Raw genomic sequence first — 23,803 nt, 5'->3', positions numbered from 1 at the left:
AACTTCATAAAAATTCTTTATAGTGATCTTTCTTAACAAAGTTCAGGTGACTTTTGGAGTTAGAAATCCTGATTCGAAGACAAAAAAAAAAAAAAAAGACAAAAGAATCCATAAATAAACAAAAAAAAACAACACACCTTGGTTTAGCAAATCAGTTTCAATTTCTACAATCTAGAATAAAATCCTCCTTCAACTTACTTAAAAGATTTTTGTAAAAAATATTTGTACTTTTATTGTTCCGAATAGAAAGAGAAAACGGAGAAAACAATGGCCCTTTAAAACACATCACTTCAAAAACTTGAGATAAAAAATAAACATTATAGAGATGTTATTATATGTGTTTCTTTCCTGAAGGCAAATGCAATGTGTCCAAATGCATATGTGAATCTGAGTGTATCAATAACATACTTAACTTGAAGACATTGCTAAGAAAATTTCTATTAGTATACTATATCACTTTTCCATAATATTACATAAGTTAGAAAGTAGAATTGTGTTTCACTTAGGTAAAAATATTCATATGCATTATCCTATATAATAAAAGGCTAATAAGCAAATTGTCTCCTCCACCAGAAGTTCGACCTGTGGCCTCGCCCCCTGGCTGGCCCAACCCTCAGTTGCCCCCCCCTTGGAGGCAGGGCCTGCTGGCCAACCTCTCACATCCTTTCCCCCCAGCTGGCCCAGCCTGATCAGCTCTGATTGGGGTGAGCCAGCTGGACTCCACCCATGCACGAATTCGTGCACCAGGCTTCTAGTATAAAATATAATAATGATCAAGTCCACATTAAAGAAAAATACTACATGCTTGTTCTAGATAAAAACAAACAAACAAAAACCACAATAACAAGTCTGGCCAGTTATACCTTGGTGGTTGAGCATCAACTTGTGAACCAGGAGGTCATGGTTCGATTCTCTGTCAGGGCACATGCCTAGGATGCGGCTGGATCCCCAGTGACGGTTGTGCAGGAGGTAGCCAATCAATGATTCTCTCTCATCATTGATATTTCTATCTCTCTCTCTCTATCCCTTTCTCTCTGAAGTAAATAAAAATATATTTAAAAATAAAAAAACAATAATAAAACCCAGCCGGCATGACTTAGTGGTTGAGCAATGACCTATGAACCAGGAGGTCATGGTTTGATCCCAGTCAGGACGTATGCCCTGGCTGTGGGCTTGATCCCCAGTGAGGATCATACAGGAGGCAGCCAATCAATGATTCTTTCTCATCATTGATGTTTCTATCTCTCTCTCTCTCTCCTTTCCTTTCTGAAATCAATAAAATTATATTTTAAAAAATTAAAAAGAAAACAATAACAAAAATGAGATAAAATTTACACTGGAAATTTACATTTTTATTTCTTTGCCAGGTTTACAATTTACTGCTTAGAGATATAATTTAGGTTATTATCACCTTTATTTCTCTATGTAGAGATGCCTGTTCTCTATTAATTATTCTACAAAATGGAGAACTAGCAGTGATCTTAAGAAAGGAAGAATCAACTTCCTGTTCTCACAATTAAAGAATTTTAAATTTTCTTTCCATTAGAGTTTGTCTCTCTGGATCCAGTTGCCTTGTGTCTTGCTAATGTGAACTCTTCTTTCTACCTAAATATAGGTTCTTCTCTAGGATCATCGTAGATTTTTGTCTGGGTCTCTACATCATTGCTGAGAAATAGTCTGTCTATCTAGCTTCCCTAACATGTGCCACCTGCTCCGTCTTTAGACCATCCTAACTTCTTCCCCCAAGGAAGAGATGGAATATTTTGTCTCCAAGTGAGGTATCCCATGCTTGGCTTCAGCATCAATTGCGGGCAAAGCCCCTCATCTAAAATGACATTAAAATCCCACAGGTTGGAGCTGAGAGCCACCATCCAATATGGCTGCCAGTAGTTCCTAATATGCCACTTGTTAGAAGTATTGACTCACATTATAACTAGAACTCTGTAACTAGCCTATGAAGAAGAAAGTAAGATTATCTTGCTGCAAAGCTACTAGTTGATGAGAATGGTTGAAGAGTACTTGCTGATAAAGCAACGCTTTGGAGCTCTAATAACATAGCGTTTGTCATGACTCACTGAAATTCAACTTTATATTTTCTCTGAGAGTATTTGCTAGGGAAAATTTTTTAAGTAACCGAAGGAAAGGGTAGCCTGCTTTAAAATAGAGTTAATAAGCATGAACTCCTAGAAGATCATCATATACAAATATTGCTATTAAACCACATACTGTTAATGTGATAATCACTAGTGATTTCTACCTTATTATTAGGTGATAATAATAAACAAATATTACTGTACATTGATATCACCTACCTACATCTTTTTTTTTTGAGAGGAAGGGAGAGGGGGAGAGAGAGAGAGAGAGAGAGAGAGAGAGAGAGAGAGAGAGAGAGAGAAACATCAATGAAGACAGAGATTCAATGATTGGCTGCCTCCTACACACCTCACACTGGGGATAGAGCCGACAACCCTGGGGATGTGCCTGACCAGGAATCGAACCATGACCTCCTCGTTCATAGGTTGACACTTAACCACTGAGCCACACCATCTGGGCACCTATCTGCATCTTTATATTTATTAAATAAAATAACCAAATGTGTTTCTACCTTCCCTTTTCTTTGAGTAGAGATACTCTACAAACATAAAATTAATAAAATTATATTTCTTAAAATATTCTACATGTCAAATTCTTTGCCTATATCTATGCAATATGTACTTTGGTAAATTTCTTCATAACAGTCCCTACCAAAGAATTAAATCAGATTTAGTTTCTTGTGGATGGTGGATGTATAGTATGGATGTTTTATGAATTGATTGCTGCAATCAGTGGTTGATTAAAATTGTTCTGGTTTTGTCCAGCCGGTGTGGCTCAGTGGTTGAGCATTGACCTATGAACCAGGAGGTTGAGGTTCAATTCCCCATCAGGGCACATGCCCTGTAGGAAGCATGCAGGAAGCAGCTGATCAATGATTCTTTCTCATCATTGGTGTTTCCATCTCTCCCTTTCCCTTTCTCTCTGAAATCAATAAAAATATTTTTTTTTTTAAAAAAAATTGTTCTGGTTTCTTTATTAGGAAGATAGAATTTTGGCTTTTTAAAAGGAGAAGGTCAGTGGAGTAATCAGAATGTTGCAGATAGTGGTGATGGTTGCAAAACATTGTGAATTTACTAAGTGTCACTTTAAAATAATTGAAATGATGAATTTCTAAGTTGTATGCAGTTTACTACAATAAAAAAAACCAGGGTATTTTATTCTGTCTTCCTCTAACAGTATCTCTTTTTTTTTTTTTTTTTAATGTTTATCTTCCTTTTTCCCCTCTGGTAGTAGTATCTGATCAGAGGTGGATGACACCTAATTTAAATCTTAATTATAGAACATAGTTTAGGAGATGATTCCAAGAGGAACAGGAAACATGGTACTTTATCAGAAAGCTATCAGCAATTTAGCATCTCTCTATTTGTGGACATTTGGCTTATAATATTCACTTTGTTTATAACACTGAGCTCCCATCAGGCCAAAATATAAAAAGGGGATACAGATACACTCTGGTCTACACTCCAGACACACTTCCCTGGGCACACTGGCCCTCCCTCTGGGCAGTGGTTGGCTTTCTAGACGACACATAAACAAGTGTCTTTGACAGAAAGGCCAAGTGGCTCCAGGTCCTGACGATAGCACACACTAACAAAGCAGGGAAGTCGAGACTCCGGTTTATTTACAAAGCCTACGTGCTAGAAAGACAGAGATAAAGCCTTTCCCAGCTAGCACAGTGATGCTCTCCTTTCTCCTGTCTCCCAGAGAGTAACCTAGCTGAGAAGCCAACAGAAAAGCGGCAGAGCATTGCTTAGCCTTGGCTGCAGGGCCAGAAATTGTCAGATTCTGGCCCCCATGGAAGGAGACTACACAAACTCAAGGAGGGGCCAATCTCCCCTCCTAAACATTTCCTCAGTAAGCACCTATTAAATACAATAATCGAGAGGTGCCAACACTTTAGACTCCATCTAGTAGGCAAAGAATAGAATGCTGCTGTGTCCAGATAAACTATGGAGAACCATCCGGTAGCTTAATGCTTCTTCTGCCTTAAAAGAGCTTTATTCTTGAATGGAATATCTATGCAGAAGTTTTACTAGAAAGGACTTGAGAGACTAACCTAGAACGACCAGAAGCCTCATACCTTATCCTCCCCATCCAGTGCCTGGTGCTACAACAAATTCCCCCAAGGCTTGGTCTGCTGTGTACACACGTCTGACAAATAACACCAGTTCCACATGGTCCAAAGTTTTCTCTCAAATTAGGGTAGCAGTAGACATCTCTACCCACACCCCTAAGACACACACATACTTGCTCTTCAGTCACTCACTAAGTGCTTTGTGCCCTCTCTTGTGTTAGGTGCTGGAATAAAGCCATGAGTAGAACAAGGTCCAGCTTTTGAGGTTCAGGGTTTAGTAAGGGAGAAGAGAAACAAACAGGTATTTAAATGATAATGTGATTTGGAGGACTATGATCCAGAAGTGCACACAGGCCCAAAGAGACCAGGAGAGTTGGCCTACCTCCCTCCAAGCTCAGCACAGAGAAAGAAGTTTGTGGGAATTCTGTTTCCACCTCTTTTAGAATGGAATCGTGCGTGGGCTGAAGCAAGGTGAGCAGGAACAGTCTGGAGGAGCCAGCCAGGGCCCTGCCCAAGTTCAGTGTGAGCAGACAGTGTAGTATTCCTTCAACCATGCTTACACTTGAGTCCTCTTGGCCATTTGGGCATCACTTTTCAAACAATGAGAACCAATTATCTGAAAGAAGATAGAAATTAAAAACACTTAGATCAATTGAGGCAAAGGACCAGTTTAATGGTGATTTAAATATTAAGATTTAAATATCAACGTGCACATGAGCTAAATTCTAGACCCACAAGTAAAAGTCCAGAAATGGCTTATTTGTCTGGTAGTTAGCTTCTCTGAATTGCAGAATCTAGCTAGGAAAAGAAGTAAAGGTGAGGGGGGAGAGAAAGAAAAGGGAAAGAAGGAAGGGAAGGAGAGGAGGGGAGAGCAGTGAGGTTGAGAGAGAGGAAGGCAGGGAGAGGAGGAGCCAAGGAGAGGAAGGGAGAATGGGCACCCTAGCCATGCACTGACCTCGTCTCTCTCCATTAGTCAAAATTCTTTGCTTCAAAGGGAACTAACATACTAACCCAACTATCTCTTGGGCCATGACTGGGTTATGCACATAAATTATAAAATGAATTCTACAGGCGTAGATATTACCCAAATTTTATCAATGAGAGAGTAGGGGCTCAGGATGTGAATGATTTGCCCAAAATGACATAGCTATTAAGTGACAGAAGCCATGTGGTATTAGCTTGCAATGTGATACTGCAGAAAATAAGCTAAATTCGATGACTTGACTAAGCTTAAATTCCACAATTAAACCAAAATGTGTAGAGTCACTATTACCACGTTCAGTAACCCTTGGTGTCAGCCCTCAATTCCTTCCTCTCTTGACCCCACAGCCGGTCATGAAATGCTAACACTCTATGTCTCAACTCTGGCTGCAACTCTCCATCCCCATATCCTCCTTCCCCTTTGAGACCCATCTCTGTGGACTGTGTCCAAGGCCTTCTCAGGTCTCTCTGACTCTGCTACCAGAGGCTGTGTGGCTAGGCGGCAGGAACAATGGTCATGTCACTCTTTGTCAAACCTCTACTGGGTCCTTACTGCCCTCAGGAAACAAATATGCGCTTGAACAGACAGTCCTAGATCATTTTTGGAGCCAGCAGTGGTCAAAGGATACAAACTTTCAGTTCCAAGATGAATAAGATCTGGGGATCTAATAGTGACAATAGTTAATAACACCGTATTGTTATACTTAAAACTTGTTGAGAGTAGATCCTAAGTGTTCTCACCACACACAAAAATATAACTATGTGAGGTGATGAATGTGTTAATTAACTTGATTGTGGCAATCATTGCACATGTACCTGTGATTAAATCCTCTTGTTTTGCAGCTTAAAAATCACATTGTACAACCTAAATATATACAACCTTGACATGTCGTACCTCAATAAAGCTGGAAAAAAATTACTTCTCTTCCCAGCTCTCTTAAAATAGTAGCTCTTTACTTATTTCAAAATTATTATGAGGATTAAAGGAAATACTATGTGAGACAGTGTATATAAAGTTATCTTTATTCCTTGCCAGAAAGTTTTTTTTCTCTGCTTTCCTCTTTCTTTTTTCTCTCCTGTGCATCCAGAGTTGGTGAATTTCATGAAATGGTAACAATGACCGCCTGTGCTTATGTAAATAAACATGTTTAGTGCTGACTCTGTGATGGCACTGTTAAGAGTACTTTACAGATATCAACTCATTTATTTTATTTCATTTTCTCCATCACCGTTTATCTCCTCTCTGCCCTCTTCCACCTCACCGTCCCCGCAATCACCACACTGTTGTCCATGTCCGTGAGTTCTCTTTTTCTTTTTTGCTCAACCTCTCAACTCCTCCCCAAACTCTTCTCCACCCCCACTACCCCACTCCCCCACACACAACAGAACTGTCGGCCTGCTCTCTATCCATGAGTGTGTCTCTAGATATTAACTCATTTAAATCTGCAAAGGAAACTCCTAAGAACTTTTTGAAATATCACTATTCTTATTCCCATTTTTATAGATACAGTAATCCCCCGTATCCACGATTTTGCTCTCTGTGGTTTCAGTTACTTGCAGTCAACCTCAGTCTGAAAATATTAAATGGAAAATTCTAGAAATAAATAATTCATAAATTTAAAAATTGCAAGCTGTTCTGAGTAGCATGATGAAATCTCATGCTGTCCCACTCCATCCAGCGTATTCACGCTGTAGATGCTGCCTGCCTGTTAGTCACTGAGTAGCCATCTGGGTTAGCAGATCAACTGTAGCAGTATCACAGTGTTTGTCTTCAGGTAACTCTTATTTTATCTAATAGTGGCCCCAAAGCCATTCAAATATCTTTTATTTCAGTATAGTATTATAATTGTTCTATTTTATTATTAATTACTGTTGCTAATTTCTTACTGTATCTAATTCATAAGTTAAACTTTATCATAGGTATGTGTGTACAGAAGAAAACTTAGTATAAATAGGGGTCAGTACTATCTACTGGGTGTCTTGGAAGATATCCCCCATGGATATTTGGGAAAAACTGTACATTAAAACTGAGGTGACAGGGTTAGTCACCTGCCCAAAGTCATAGAGCTGGACTAATGTAGGCAGGCTAACTCTTTAGCCTGGGAACTTTCCTACTTGGTAATTTGGGGTAAAAGAATTAGCTCCATTAATGCCAACCCCTCTTTCTCTAGTTAAACGAGGCCTTTTAGTTTGCCCAGTTCCAAGATACAGTCAGAAATACTCCATAGCTCTGCCCTGAGAAAGCGTGGCTACACATTTTAATTGAATTCATCCTCCTTATCTCCAAGAGCTTTTATTATAATCCACAGACTAAAGCTATGATGACTGTGGATGAGCTCGTTTCCTGGGGATTGAATCTGCTGGCTCAAGCAGCCAGGGAGCCCCAGCACAGTGACTGGAAGCCAGCTGGTCATCCATCAACAGGAAACCTGCCAGACTGGCCAGCACAGGTACCCAGACAGAAACAAACTGCCAGCAAGCACTGCGGCTCTTTCTTTATTCTTCCTTTTCTTTTATGAATTGAGCAATTGTTGCGCCATCCCCACTGTCTGGGCAAGGTGAGTAGTGAAGACTCAGAGAAAGGACTGTGATGTGGGATTCCTGGGTCCTGGCAGAGGATATTTGTCTTTCCTTCCCCATCTCTAGCCCCAGTCATGCCCTAGCCCTACAGTGAGAAGACGTGTCCATTTCAGATAGAGAGGCCCAGGGAGTCATGGCTCTCGCCATACTTACCGAGACCTCCGGCCTCAGAACTGACCCTCCTCACCAAAAGAGGGGCTTAGCTGTGAGCCCACACTCAGGGTCTCCTTCCAGAGTCCTGGCTGGAGGTGAACTCACAGGAGAGTGAACAATGGTCCCTTTTCAGCATGTAGAATTGTAATAAATAAGCCTTCAAAGGCAAGGGAAGGTCTATACACACCAGGTATGATTGTCACAGTAGTTTGGAATTTGAGGGTGCAGCCATTCTAAACTGAAGAATCCTTTTTTTTAAGTAATTCGTTTATTTGGCTTTAAGATCCCCATAGTTACTAAGGTCTGCTTGCAAGTAAACCTTCTTGTGACTTTCGTGACAAGATAAGGACCCTCAGGTCTCATAAGCATGTGTCTGGGCAAAAGCCGTTTGACTTGCCTCCGAGGAGTAAACATTGTTATCCCACGAAGCTGTTAAATTGTTTGGCAAATCCTGTCTTCTAGATTGGTAGGCTGTACACAGAGAGTTTTGTTTAGCTTTCTACAAATTATCATAGACTCCAAAAGAGCAGGATCTTTATCAACAAATCTGTATGCTATTTCTAACATTCTGCTCCTGGATGTGGTAATGATATAGAATGAGTCAGGATTTGACTCCTAGGTCAGCTTTTTGCTCTGAGATCTAAGGAAAGTAGTTGAAAACTTTGGACTTTTGTTGCACAGTATCAGAGTAGGTGCTAAATAAATCATTTGTTGATAATAAAAAGAATGAAGATGAAGAAGGGAAGGAGGAGGAAAAGAGGAACAGGAGAAAGGAAAAGTAGAGCGATCATTGTATTTTCCAAAATATAAATTGAAGGTAGTAAAATTATTCACCAGTATTTAGAGCAAGTCAGCTTTCTAAATGTTTCCTAAATATCAAAGACCCTTCAGGATTAAAAGAAATCCTAAAAGTATCCTTAAACTCAAGGTGTCTAAAAATGACACCTTGTTATTAGACATTTAAATAGACATTTTATGATATAATGTTAAATAGACATTTTATGATAAATGTATATAACATAATTATATGGTTAGCAAAGTTATTAGATAAGTTCATCAGGATGAGGCTTTATAATTATTGAATAGATAGAGACATGATATTATAATTCTAGAATGCTAAAAATCTGTAAGGTAAATTTTTTTGATGACATTCACCAAAATTATAACCTGAGAAATCTAAGAGAAAATAAGTTCTAGGAAGATTACTATTTTTCACTTTAGCAAACTTTTTACATAAATATAAATGTTTCTCTTTAAAAATCGTATAAAGAAAAGACAAGAACACTAACAAGTCTTGCAAAACCAGAATAAATTTCTGATGACTTTTATTTTTACTACTTTTTTAGAGGCATGCTGCTCCAGATAGCTGGGTGATTACATACCCACTAATGTATTTCCCCTTCATGTTTATTTTGGAAAGATGGCAGGTTATTTTGAAAGAAAGGAAGAAAAAACAGACTACAGAGGAAGCAGAGTTGCCTTGTATCTCATAGGGCAACGGATTACTAAAATTACCAGACTTTACGGAAGAGAACACACATTCTTTTTGTGTGTGTGTGTGCATGTTTTCTTAAGTTTCACCAAGATGATATACCCATAGTATTTAGGAGAAGAACCCAAGGCCAAAAAAATAATAAGGAAAAACTTTCATTTTGGAATTTTCCCTGGCGCACAAAACCAATAGTGATGAGGGTGGCATAGCTTCTGAGCGTTAGCTAGCTATCACACAAAATTTTCTTCCAGTATTTTCCAGACTAATTCAGTTTTATAGCTGATTACAGCACTGATAATTTGGAGATTATATATCAATACAAAAATATCATTAAACTATTACAAGTCAGTTTGTTTTAGTTAAGATTCCTGCCTAGTAACTGGATTTGTTTCAAGCATCATCCAGTCTTTGGAATGAAATTTATGAGGCACTTACTGGGTACCACAAAACCAAACCAGGGATGCAAAAGTAAATAATACAGAATTCTTGCCCCCACGATGCTCCCAGTCTGCCCTGGGGGCCTTGGATGTGCTGAGGAAGTCGTCCTAGACAGCATTCGGGAATTGATGCAGGTAATAAAGCATCCGCTCTTCTACAATTCATTGAGTGGCCTTCTACCAGGTAAAACTATTTGCTTTTATCTTCTTGAACAGGAGATAGATTTTTACATTGATTTATCTCTGGGGGGGGGGGGGGGGCGGGGGGGAGTGTCCTTCCTCCAGCAATGAAGCATTTCTACTGTACCACATTATTTTAATTGTGTCTCTGCAGGAAGGAAGAAGTCCAGAATGATCAAGACGCTGGCTGTAATCAATGACCTCTTTCAAGATGCCTTGAACTTTCTTTTGTTGATCAGACCTTCTAAAAGTGTGCTGGGAGTCAAACGCTCTGGCTCACACCCATGTTAAACATGGCTTAATCGCATGATGCGACAATTCCTTATCAGATGACCCTGTGCTCATACACAAACACAGCCACTATCAGACACAGACAGGCCATGATCTGGCAAAACCTTGATGAAACAGAAATAAACACAATGTGTAGTGCATATTAATAAACTCGGGCATTTTGGCACACAGAAACATTGCAAACACCCTCAAAAGGAAAGTTCTGTAAGGCTAGGTTTCCTTATATGAACCTTCCCATCTCTATAAACAAGGAGAGATAAAAGGGAAAGAGGTGAACCTTTTGAAATGGTCTATCTCTTCTTCAATCTTGGAAATAACCACTCCCTTGTTAAGAACTAATAGTTTCCGTAATGTGTCATTTTCTCAAAGGAGGGGGACTAAGGTACAGAAAGGTTCTGGCTCCCCCGCCTAGAAGCTTACTCATCTAAAGGTAATTGGAAAGTGCTTTAGGTGCAACTGTTAGTATGTAGGGAAATGAGCACTCACCAGATGCAGCAAAGTTAAGATGCTCAGTAAAGAAATCTTAGTAAACAAATAAATCTTAAATTTTATTTTAAAATAAAAACTAAAATAAGTTTCAAAATAGTATAAGTACAAAAAAGACCTCAAAAATCAATTGAAAATAGTTGAAATGTATTTAGTTTGAGTGTGTTAGGTCAAGTTAAAACATAAGGAGAAAGTGGAACATTGTTTCTTAAACACTTCAGTAGTTTTAAAAACCTTTTTGGTATAAGCAGTACTGTGCCTATGTCTGTAATTTATAAAAAGTCTATATTTAGATAATCTGCTCAAAACAGTGACTAAAATTTGTGGTAATTTCCAAAAAGTAAGTTGATCAAATTTAATTTACTGTAGATCCTTCTCAAAAGACTAGTGTAAAGGTTTCCTTCACCCGCCAGCCCCTCAAGTTAATGATCCATCTCCTTTTTTAAAAAAATACCTTTTTTTTTTTTTTCAGAGAGCAAGGAAGAGGGAGAGAGAGAGATAGAAACATCAATGATAAGAGAGAATCACTGATGGGCTGCCTCCTGCATGCCCTGACTGGGAATTGAACCGTGACCTCCTGATTCAAAGGTTGAAGCTCAACCACTGAGCACACCGGCTGGGTGACCCATCTTCCTTTAATGTGAGGATGAAACTTCTCCCTCAGTCTCTGAAATGGGTACTAGAGTCACCAGCTCCTGAGAGCTGCCAAGTGCCATGGCCTGCCCTCCATTCCTAACCTCCTGGTACCTCCAGGGTTGGCTTCTCTGGGATAGGGTACCCCTGGGCTTTGTTTTACATTTTGAGATGTAGGATTTCTATGTCGTGCCTGTGTCGTTGGCTCCTTTTCCTTTTCCTAATCCACAGTATAGTCAGTCTCAAATTATTTTTTTAATATATTTTATTGATTTTTTTACAGAGAAGAAGGGAGAGGGATAGAGAGTTAGAAACATTGATCAACTGCCTCCTGCACACCTCCTACTGGGGATGTGCCCGCAACCAAGGTACATGCCCTTGACCAGAATCGAACCTGGGACCTTTTAGTCCACAGGCCGATGCTTTATCCACTGAGCCAAACCAGTTAGGGCCAGTCTCAAATTCACAGCATTCTCTGCCCATACTCTGCTTCTTCATGGTGATCCACCCACCCTCTGTCTACCTTCCGCTTCTATGCAAAAGACCACCAGGATGTATTCCAATTCTGGAGCTGTCCACAAGCCCCAATCCCTACTTCTAACCCCCCAATGATGGCTCAGTGACTTTAAACTTGTCACTTACCTCACAGACCAGTTCGGACCTCCTCAGCCACGGACCTTACAAGGCAGTGTTGACCTTTCCCTCCTAATCAGCCGCACTCCATCAGTGCCCAAACCATGCCAGCTCCTGCTGTATGTGCCTCTGCCCTTTGATTTAAAAAGTCAGGCTCTGCACTGGGACCTAGGCAAGAGAGAGTCAGAAAAGGTCAAGCTGCTACCCAGTGAGCAAAAGAACATGCGTGCTTTCCTCCGGGAAGTCTCAGTGCAGTGTGGAGTGACCTCTGCGAGGAGCAGTGGGAAACCTTGTTGTTATAATTGTCTTCCAAAAGCAAAAGCAGTTAAAAAGCTGAGGAGAGCCAAGAAAGCAACCAGACAAGTGCTGGTAAGAAACAAGCTGAACTCCTCACTCGTTTCTATCTGTAACTTCTGTCAAGGCGGGTCACAGATGGTCAAGGAGTTATTTTAGGAAATGGACTCAATAGGGAGAATGACGTCCCTGATTTCTCAATAATTCCGTGAGACCTTGATGGCCTGTGCTCTGTACTGTTTTTTTGTTTGTTTGTTTTTTCTGTATCCTTTCACCTAAGAGAAAAGCATATTGTACAGAACAAGAGGAAAAGAGAAGAAGAAAAAAATGTAAAGATGGTTATCATTAATAATGGCTCTCATTTATACATAGCCTAAGATGAACCCAGCTGTAAGTAACCACTTTACATGCCTCACAGGATCCCCTGAGAAAGAAATGATTGTCCCTATTTTACAAATGAAGAAAAAGGTACAGAGAATTTAATTTCTCCAGGGTCACACAGCCAACTAAAAAGCAGAACTAGGATTCAAACCCAGGACTACCCGGGGCCAAATCCACTACTTTTTTGCCTGTACTCCTCCAACCTCCAGAAGGAGCGTGCCACAAAACATGCCATTGATCCTTACTGAAGCATTCTATGCTTTTAAGACTATAAAGTTATTAGTGATACTTCAGAAGCCATTCATGATGTGGGCAATATGTGTAGAAAAATATGTAGAGTGTTTTCCTAATTTCCTCTCTTGGCTTTCCTCAGCTGTTTTTTTTCTTTTAATATATTTTTATTGATTTCAGAGAGGAAGGGAGAAGGAGAGAGAAATAGAAACATCAATGATGAGAGAGAATCATTGATCCGCTGCCTCCTGCCAGGCCCCCTACTGGGGACTGAGCCTGCAATCCAGTCATGTGCTCTGACCGGGAATTGAGGCACAACCTCCTGATTCAGAGGTTGATGCTCAAACACTGAGCCAGGCCAGCTGTGCTTTCCTCGGCTTTTTAACTGGTTTGCTTTCGAACGACTATCACAATGACACGGTCCCCACTGTGCGTCGGAGGTCACTCCTCACTGACTCCTTTTTATTCCTAGAGATTTTCCAAAGTAGATAAACGTGGTCATTGATCAAAATTCTGAAGAATGACCTGCTCTGACTGGAAGACAGTGACACAGAATAGATAAGACCAGGCTTCGGAGTCACACCATCCTGGGTTTGCTTCTTGCTTCTGCCACTTGCATTCTGTGCTCTGTGACCTTAAGCTACTGACTTAACTTTTCTGACTTGCAGCAGTTTTCCCAGGCCCCATGTTACCAACCCAATTTTCTATCTCTTGGTGCTTCTACTGAATATTTTATGAGCCTTTCATTTCCAATCCTGGTACCTCCCCGATCCTCCATTCAGTCTTCTCTGAAAATAGTAACAACACCCAGTTGTTTATTCCAGAAACCTTAATACCTTATTGCTTTTTCTCTCTCAGAACCCCACATCCCAATCCATCTTTAAGACCAATACATTTCCCTTCTAAAAGTATAGCTTGAATCTCCATACTTCTCTTCTTTAAAATGACTCACCTGGCCCATGCCACCATCATCCTTTTCCTGGACACCAAAGTATTCTCATAATTAATCTTCCCTGTTGCTCTCTCCTCCCCCTTCAACTCATTCCCCATGATGCAGCCAGAGTGGCTGTTTCAAAAAAGAGAGAGAGGATCGTGTGACTACCTTTAAAATCATTTAATGGATTCTAACGTAAGGATTTCAAACCTTCTTTACATCCATTGGACGACTATATTATTTAAAATAAGATGGGAAAAAATAACAAGTATTAGCAAGGATGTGAAATAACTATAACCCCTTTGCATTGCTGGTGGGAATGTAAAAAGCTGCAGCTGTGGAAAACAGAATTAAAAAGAGAATTTACCATGTGATCAGCAATTCCGCTTCTAAGGATATGCCCAAAAGAATTTAAAGTAGAGAATCAAAAAAGATATTTGTGCCTTGCTGGAGTGTATTTTACAGCACTATTCACAATAACTGTCCATTGACAAATGGATGGTTAAAGGGGATGTGGTATATACATAGTCAAATATTATTCAGCCTTTAAAAAGAAGTAAATCCTGGCCTAGCCAGGTAGCTCAGTTGGTTGGGGAAGTGCCCCCCATACCAAAAGGTGGTGGGTTTGATTCCTGGTCAGGGTGCATACAGAAGGCAACCGATCGAGGTTTCTCTCTCATCTCTCTCTCTCTCTCTCTCTCTCTCTCTCTCTCTCTCTCTCCCTTTCTCCCTACCTATTTAAAAAAAAAAAAAAAAAAAAAAAAAAAACAGGAAGCAAATCCTGCTATTTGCAAGAACATAGATAAACCTGGAGGATATAATGCCAGGCGAAATAAACCAGACACAGAAGGACAAGTACTGTGTGATTTTACTTAGATGTCTTTTACATAGAATAGTTACAGTCATAGAGAGAGAAGGTACAATGGTGGTTGCCAAGCGCTGTGGTGAGGGCAAGTGGGGAGTTATTGTTTAGTGGATTTAAAATTTCAGTTTCAAAAGATAAAACTTATTGAGAAGGAGGACGGTGAAGGCTGCACAAAAACGTGAATGTTCTTGCCGAAGCCGGTTTGGCTCAGTGGATAGAGTGTCAGCCTGTGGACTGAAGGGTCCCAGGTTCGATTCCGGTCAAGGGCATGTACCTTGGTTGCGGGCACAACCCCAGTGGGAGATGTGCAGGAGGCAGCTGATCGATGTTTCTCTCTCTCATCGATGTTTCTGGCTCTCTATCTCTCTCCCTTCCTCTCTGTATAAAATCAATAAAATATTTTTTTAAAAAAACGTGAATGTTCTTAATGTCACTGGACTGTACACTTAAGAATGTTTAAAATGGCAAATTATATGTTATGTACATTACAACACTTAAACATCCAAAACTCTTACCATGATCTCGGAGGCCTTGCATGATCTAGCCCCGGACTACCTCCCCGACTTCCCCTCTTAACAGTCCTACCCTCCATGCACTGGGAGGGCGCGGTGAACCCACAGGCCTTTGTACCTCAGCTGGCGGCAGCTCAAACACAATCTGCACAGACACCTTCCCTCCCACTCCACCCCTCAGTCCGTCCCCTACCTTCTCTGTCACATGCTTCAATTCGTCACATGTCACAGGGGAGTTTATATTCACATGTAGTAACTTCGTTAAGGCAGCCTTGTTCCTTAGGAATCAACGAAAAACCTAGGCTACCCTCACCCACGGGGTCCACCAGGCTTCCTGAAGTAATTAAGTCATGGACGTTGGCAATAGTAACTCAGGATGAGTGTGCACTTTCACGGGTAGTTTTGAATACTCTTCACTTACTTAATCTACTCATCCTAAGAAGGAGACTTCAAACTCTTTCCCCTGACTCTTAACTTAAATCGTTTTCAAAGAGGTGAGGGGAGACTTTTCAACTTTCAAATTAAAAAGTAAATCCATTTCAAAAGGCTTCCTCTGTCCCTTGCCTTCGATGGTGGGAGTTGTTCTTCAAGGGGGGATTTCTCTGAAATAAAATCGGGAAAGATTCCAAGAGAGTTCATGCTTCCAATACTAAGTACTCTGACTTCTGAGGACATGGCCCAGCCCACTCTTTAATCACATCTGAGGAAATTCCCCTAGCCTGGGTAAAAGATCATAATATCTTAAGAAGGCTGATGAGCTCATGAAAAGCAATTAAATTTAGAAAGCCAAGACACTCCCAGGAACCTTCTCCAGGCTACGTTCTGTTCTGTTAACCCCTTGAAATTTCCAGATCTGCACCATACCAAATTTTAAATTATTTTCAGAGTGGCTTGTTTTTAATGCATTGCAAAGCTGTTTGTGATCTATGTCCCTGAAACTTCTGTTGCATTATCTTTATCAATATTCAACAGTTCAGAAAATGAGGCTTTAAAATTTTTGTGAGCCCCATTTATATTTGATGGATTTGGCATTCCAAATTTTAATTTTCAATGTGAGGATTATTTTATATGTACCTTGAAATTTTATGGGAGAAAGTACATCAGGAGGTCTCAGATGAAGGGAAACAAAAGAGCTTTCAGAATTACTGAAACACTTAAAATGTGCAAGGGAAGCCAAAGATGTCAGTACTAAAAGATTACTTGTCTTTATATAACAATATTCACAACCAAAATACCCACCATTCTTCTTTAAGGTGGAGACGTAATAAAATGAAAATCATATAAAGTGAATTGCATAATTGTATAACTCACTCTGTGTGGGAAGCCATTTCCCAAAGCCCCCTGTAAACACTGCAACTTCCCACCACTCTCTCTTGTTTATGTATACATATATGTCATACTTACTATTTATTTCTTTGGCTCATAAAACAAAATATTGAAATTTCAGATGAAAACGAGCAATGAAGATGGAAAGTGCTCTCTTTCCCTTACTCTTTTGCAACCGTATTAATCCTACTCTACGAGAGTCTGGAGGGAAAAAAAAAGAAAGAAAGAAAGCGTTTTGTCGATGACAATTGTTTGTAAATGTAGAAAGCAAAAGATTTCCATGTATGGACTTTAAGTGCATTCCATCCAGTGCAGTGTCAAGTTTTGTGCGCGATAAGGCCAGAGCAGGAAGCCACTCGAGGTCAGGAAGGAAGTGCTGTCAAGCTTGGGAGCGGGCAGAGTCGTGCAGGGAGCTGGGCAGGCTCCGAGCCTCAGCTGTGTAACCACTGCCCTATTTTTAAAAGATAAACAGCAGGAATAGCACAAAATCCATATGGTGGCTACCTCAGATTCATCCAAACCACACAAGCAGCTCCCTCTTCCCCTTTGCCAGGCTTTGCATAGCTCCCAAATATGTGGAGTAACTGTTTTTTCTAGGACACAGAGATGCTTCTGAGAATTTGGTTACGGCCTTTTATCCAGTATTCACAGCTGGCTCTGAGGACCTCTGGGTATCCTAGCCAGTCTCCAAGTGTTGCCCCTTTCCTCCCATCCATTCTCAACCCACTACCAGCACCTCTTTGCTGAGAAGAAAAAAAATCCTCAGCGAAGGATTTGGCATTCCAAATTAACAATCATTTAGTAATTAACAATAGTGAGAGAAAATTCTCACCTTAATGAGTCTACAGACACGTCTACAGCACAGTCGGTCAACAGAACTCACTAGGCTGATGACCTTGACAATGCTTTTCAGAGTTAATTTCCAAACCAACAAGCATGTCCTGGGTGCCCATCACATGCTAAGCATTGTGCTGGACATTGGGTTCCCAAGGAGTAGTCAGCTGCCCTGGTCCTCATGGAGTATCCTGTGTAGAGTGTTACTCTTTTTTAAAGATGCCAATACTTGGCATGCATTGTGCCAGGGCAGTGATAATAGTATAGAATGGGTCCAACAGGAAGACCGATGAGGGGGTCCTAATCCAAGCTCACAATTGGAGTGGGACCAAAAGACATTCCAGGGTATGGGAGGTGGGAAGAAAAGCAAGAGGAGAAGGGAAGTGTGCCTCCAGGCTAGCATCAGAGGTAATAAAAATCATAAAGAAAAACAAGGACCGTGTATCCCAGTCTTTACCTCTCCACATTAGGATACTGGGAACCCGACAATGTTCTCTACCTCAGCCTGGGTGGTCTTGTATAATTATTTGTCGAACTACACATAGATGTTTTATGTACTTTTAATATTTGTTTTATTTTATAATTGAAATGTTTTTTAAAATAGGACACTAGGTTTTTTTAAAACGAGAGGGTTCAAAATGAAAAAGCCATCGCCCTAGAGGTCAAAAAAACAAAAAAAAGATGTCAAGGAATCTGTCCAGATCCAGACATACGTGTGTCGTTCATCCCTGAAGAAACAAGAGAGCCAGGCAGGCCAGTAGTCCCCGTCATCTCTTCATTTAAAGTTGCTCATCTTATTGTTCGAGGTCAAAGCTTCTACATTTAAAAACATCCTGTTGACCTGCCGCAGGAAATGCAAAATGCTGTCAGAAAGTGTCCCTTTCCTTATAACTATACCGCAGAGACGTCTGAGGGGAGAGGAAGCGGAACAGAGCCAGGGAAGGGAGGAAAACATCTCCATCTACCATGTTTTCAGAGAGAAATGGGGAAAACTACTGAACTTGAGCGTATAGAAAAGTTCACTTGCTCGGTAGTGTAGTCTCTGTGTTCATTATTTTGCATCTTGTCAGAATATAGTGAAGAGAACCCTTGACTCATGGGATTTACATAGGAATGCAGGCTTTGCCGAGGGGAGTTACAGAAAGCACGGGTCCCAGTTCATGCAGTCACCATACGCTGGCCCCGTCTGCCGCCTTTCTGGGTTGGGATGTCGCCTCACCAGGTAGCCTCTGCTCAGGCTGAAAGTACCTGCTCAGGAGCAGACTGAGCCTTTGAGAGCTGCTGGAAGCCCCACGTCCAGCAGTTGCTCTCTGCTGCGGGCTGGGCTATAGTTTGCTCTATCCCATTAGGGCTCTCCATCCCCGACCCCCAGCTCATTCCTTTTACACCCTGCTCTCCCTGTTAGGGGATACTCCCTTTGGGGGATACTCCCTTCTGCACAGTTTGGGAGGACAGCCCTGTCTGCCTTGCCCTTACTCCAATATTCTTCCCCTTCATTAAAGGCATAGATTTTTCTTGGCTGATCAGGTTCCAACAGCATTTCTGCAAGAAGCTTCCCTCACACCCACCAATCCACTTGGGCATTATAGCTCCTTGTTTACTCTCCCTTCAGCGCATTATTTTATTTGCCTGGTAAATTGCATATTCATTGCATTTATTGCCACCAGACTGAAAGTTCTGTAAGGATATTTACCAAAGCTATCTTGTCCACCGCTGATTCTCAGCTCTTAGTGTAGTGATTAATATTTTTTGAATGACGAGTAAATGAACATATCTAGTTCCATTTCCTGATCTTTACGAGACCCAGGAGCCCCTTGGGAACAAACATACATAGACACTGTCCCCATGTTGGGTCCAGGCATGGATATACAGGTCCGTCTCCTGGACCAGAGGACCTGGAGAAAAGGAAACGGTGATAGAAACAACAAAGCCGCTGAGAGCCTAATTGTCTCAGAGGAGGAAAGGCTGGTCATTCCAGGACACATTCAGTACCAGGGAACAAGCATCCCTGTGACTTTGGGCGAAGCAGGGGGGGGTGGGGTGCAGGGGAGAGACACAAACAGAAGATACCCTCCTCTGTTCGGATGCCACGCAGAGCACCAGAGAAGTGGAGGCACGTGGAACAGAAGCTCCAGGTACCACTCCAGAGGCCCGCACAGGGCACCGCTTCTGGGCATCTAGCCCAGCTCAGCCTCAACCCAGCTAAGCAGGGTGGCCAAGGACAGCTGGGCAGAGCTGACTGCAGATGTGCAGTCCACTGCTCGGCTTATATGTGGATCAGGGCTCCTAGGAATTCTAGAGAAAGACAGGGCGGTGGTCTTTTCATTTGGCAGATTGGAGACTAGGATGTAATAGATTTAGTGACAAACTTCAGGGACATGTGGACTGTAGGTACAATATTGTTTAATCCTCTCAACAATCTTTAAGCATGAATCCCATTTTACAGATGAGGAAACTAAGGCCTGGGAAGGTTACGACACTAGCACACAGTCAAGGACAGAGCAACAGCAGAGCTAATATTCAAACCCAGTGTGACTTCCAAGCTCAATGTTCCCAAGAATCCATCTCCCACAGGCCCCTCATATCTATAATCTGCAAATGCTATAGGGCTCTACCATGCCATAGTTTTACCCACAAACCCGATTTTACCAAATTTTTTATTATCACTTAAGAGAATATACAAATAAGAAAATATCAGATTTGGGGGAAATTGATATCAGTGAAATCAGGAGACAAGAGGTCCTGAAGCCAAAAGAAGCATAAGAAGAGAAAGCAGGGGAAAAAAAAAAAAAAAAGGAAGGGGGTGCTTTGACATTTAAATTCAGGCAGATAGATCATTACTGGATATCAGATTTCTAAGCCCCACCTAATGCACCACACTGTACATTAGAAATGCAAAATATTTTTCAGAAATTGTGTTTTGAAAACCGTCTCTGCCCACTGAGATTTACACTTTGGGCCCCTCTTTATGTATAGACTTCCATAGTCCTCCTGGGGTTTTTTGGGGGTTTTTTTGTTTGTTTGTTTTTTAATATATTTTATTGATTTTTTTACTGAGAGGAAGGGAGAGAGATAGAGAGTTAGAAACATCGATGAGAGAGAAACATCGATCAGCTGCCTCCTGCACACCTCCCACTGGGGATGTGCCCGCAACCCAGGCACATGCCCTTGACCGGAATCGAACCTGGGACCCTTCAGTCCGCAAGCCGACGCTCTATCCACTGAGCCAAACCAGTTTCGGCACCTACTGGTTTTTAAAGCACAATTCTGGCAGTATTTCCATTCACTGACATTTTGGCTCAAATAATCAAAGTGGATCTCAGGTTTCAAAGACCCAAGGGAAAAAGGTCACTATTTGAACACACCACTGTTTACTGTTGGACGAACAACATTTAAGCTGTCAAATTAAGCTTTGATTTTAATATTCCTCAGTGAAGAAAGTACAATATTTTAGCAGTGTTCTTTCTTTCAGTGTGTTTTCAATGCTTTAGCCAACAGCACACATATTTAAAGCAAAGGGAGTAAAACATATGGAGTCATTAGTCTGTCTTTATTTTCCAACTTAAATTGTTAATCACATATTTGCAAACTGGTGTGGATTTATAGAATGTTCATAGGGATTTATGTAATATTTATATTGGAGTTTTAATGAAAAAATTAAAGGTACTTCAAAGATTTATATTATTTTCTTTAAAACATGCCTGAAAGAAACAACAACAATACCATAAAAATGGGTGCATAGGGTGGTGAAAGTCTGGGCCCGGGAGCGAGGGGGAGCCTAGAAGGTCAATGGGGGGAAAAAAGGGACATATGTAATACTTTCAACAATAAAGATTTTTCTAAATGGGGTGCAAAGAAGCCTAAGAGTCAAAAGAGATGGCAGGTCAGCTGCACTGCTACACCATTTACTACAGAAAATAGTTACTCAACATTTATCTTCCCAATGTAAATATCACCAATTTACTTTCCCCCCAAGATTTATTGAGGTATAATTTACATATGATAAAGCTCCCCCTTTTTTAGTGTAAAGTTGGATAAATTTTGGCAATTGTATACACTTGCACAACTACTAGCACAGACTGGCACAATAGTTTTTTGCCATTTCTAAGATTTCATATAAATTAAACCATACATTGTGTTTTCTGAAGTGGCTATACAATTTTGCATTCCCACCAGCAATGTATTAGAATTCCAGTTTCTCTCTCTCTCTCTCTCTCTCTCTCTCTCTCTCTCTCTCTCTCTTTCTCTCTCTCTCTCTCTCTCTCTTTTTTTGTTTCTGTTCATCAGATTATTTATTCACTTGATTCTTAGATTCACTTGTTGATAGATGCATATTTGTTGTTCATAATTTGTATCTTTACCTTTTTCTTCCTCTTCCTCTTCTTAAAGGATACCTTTCAGCATTTCATATAATCCTGGTTTGGTGGTGATGAACTCCTTTAGCTTTTCCTTACCTGTGAAGCTCTTTATCTGACCTTCAATTCTGAATGATAGCTTTGCTGGATAAAGTAATCTTGGTTGTAGGTTCTTGGTATTCATCACTTTGAATATTTCTTGCCACTCCCTTCTGGCCTGCAAAGTTTCTGTTGAGAAATCAGCTGACAGTCGTATGGGTATTCCCTTGTAGGTAACTGAGTTTCTTTCTCTTGCTGTTTTTAAGATTCTCTCTTTATCTTTTGCTCTTGGCATTTTAATTATGATGTGTCTTGGTGTGGTCCTCTTTGGATTCCTTTTGTTTGGGGTTCTCCGCGCTTCTTGGACCTGTAAGTCCATTTCTTTCACCAGGTGGGGGAAGTTTTCTGTCATTATTTCTTCAAATAGGTTTTCAATATCTTGCTCTCTCTCATCTTCTGGCACCCCTATAATTCTGATGTTGGTACATTTGAAGCTGTCCCAGAGGCTCCTTACACTATCCTCGCATTTTTGGATTCTTTTTTCATTTTGCTTTTCCGGTTGGGTGTTTTTTGCTTCCTCGCATTTCAAATCATTGACTTGATTCTTGCGCTCCTCTGGTCTGCTGTCGGGAGTCTGTATAATATTCGTTATTTCAGTCCGTGTATGCTTAATTTCTAGTTGGTTCCCCAATATAAGATCGAGGGTCTCATTAGTTTTCTTGTAGATCTCATTAAGTTTATCGGCGGCTTCTAAACAGTTCTTGAGAGACCTTAAAAGTGTGGTTCTGAACTCTATATCTTCCATTGACAATTTTGTCCTGTTTTTTTGTCTCCGCATTTTGTTATGCTTCCTTGGTGCACCCCCTCGTGGTCTTTTTCTCTCTCTCTCTTTATCATATATATATATATGATTTTTAAATTAATTTCTAGAGAGAGGAAGGGAGAGGGAGAGAGAGAGAGAAACATTGATTCGAGAGTATAACACTGATCAGTTGCCTCCTGCATGCCCGCTACCAGGGGTCAAACCCACAACCTGGGCATGTGCCCTGCCCAGAAATCAAACCCTCAAGCTTTTGGTGCATGGGATGACGCCCAAGCAACTGAGCCACACTGGCCAGCGCCAGTTCCTCTATATCTTATCCAACATGTGGCATTGTCAGTCTTTTTAATAATAACAATTCCAGAGGTTGGTATCATTGTAATTAGTGTATGTGTGCCATGACATGAAAGAGGTGGAAAATCGCTGATTTAGCCACCCCCCCCTCCCAAACCCCCACCTTGCCATAAACAAAGCCTGTGAATCACTGATCAAGTCCTAGACACTGCGAATTAATGGACTCAATGCTTCATCATATGGCTGTGCGTTCTCTCTTCTACAAGTCTCAGGTGTTTTAACTTCTTCAAGGAAGAAGTTGGGGAAAACTAGCACTTGGCTGAAATTCTGCCAGAATTTCTGAATTTATAAAGCATTTGACATTAAGTTAAACGGTAGAAAAACTCCAACTGATGCAAGCCTCTCCTCTGAGAATGGTCATTTTAAGTTAACTGTGTCATCTGATAACTACAAACTTTGGCTTTAAATTCTTCACATGAATACTTTGGTCCATTGCTAAATAGGGGAAAAAAAATTGCAATTTGGCAGACATACAGATTCGATCTGTCACTTTCAGGGAACATAAACCGGCCCAAAGAACATTAAGTAGCAGTTTTGTGGCCTAGATGGCAGGCAGAGATCAAAGAAACACGCTCTCTGCTGTTAGGGAAATTAGTCTTACATAAAATTAACATGGATATACTTATCCTTTATTTTGAACACAGCTTTGTTTGTACTGAAAAAATAAGCAGAAATCAGCCAAGCAGTGGGTGTCATTGCTCCATTTCATTGCAGGGAAAAGCTTTACTCGGATATCAAGAGTTCAATAGGTTAACTCATTCTGCATTCAGCGGTCGGTTTGTTACAGTCTCTAAGTCGTCACTCAAGTGCTTCCATTTGTATTG

General features: G+C 40.7%; 1 long non-coding RNA gene across 1 annotated transcript; it reads right to left on the bottom strand.

The window, feature by feature from the left end:
* Nucleotides 1–4,051: 4,051 nt before the first annotated feature.
* LOC118670877 lies at nucleotides 4,052–15,570 on the bottom strand. The gene is made up of 3 exons (XR_004972489.1): nucleotides 15,445–15,570; nucleotides 12,044–12,202; nucleotides 4,052–4,784 (listed from the first exon to the last, which is right to left on the bottom strand). It is a non-coding gene; the product is annotated as an uncharacterized LOC118670877 (long non-coding RNA).
* Between the last annotated feature and the right edge of the window lie 8,233 nt (nucleotides 15,571–23,803).

This window comes from Myotis myotis, unplaced genomic scaffold (assembly GCF_014108235.1).
Source record: "Myotis myotis isolate mMyoMyo1 unplaced genomic scaffold, mMyoMyo1.p scaffold_m19_p_16, whole genome shotgun sequence".
NCBI lineage: Eukaryota > Metazoa > Chordata > Mammalia > Chiroptera > Vespertilionidae > Myotis > Myotis myotis.
This window is presented reverse-complemented; position numbering and strand designations above follow the sequence as displayed.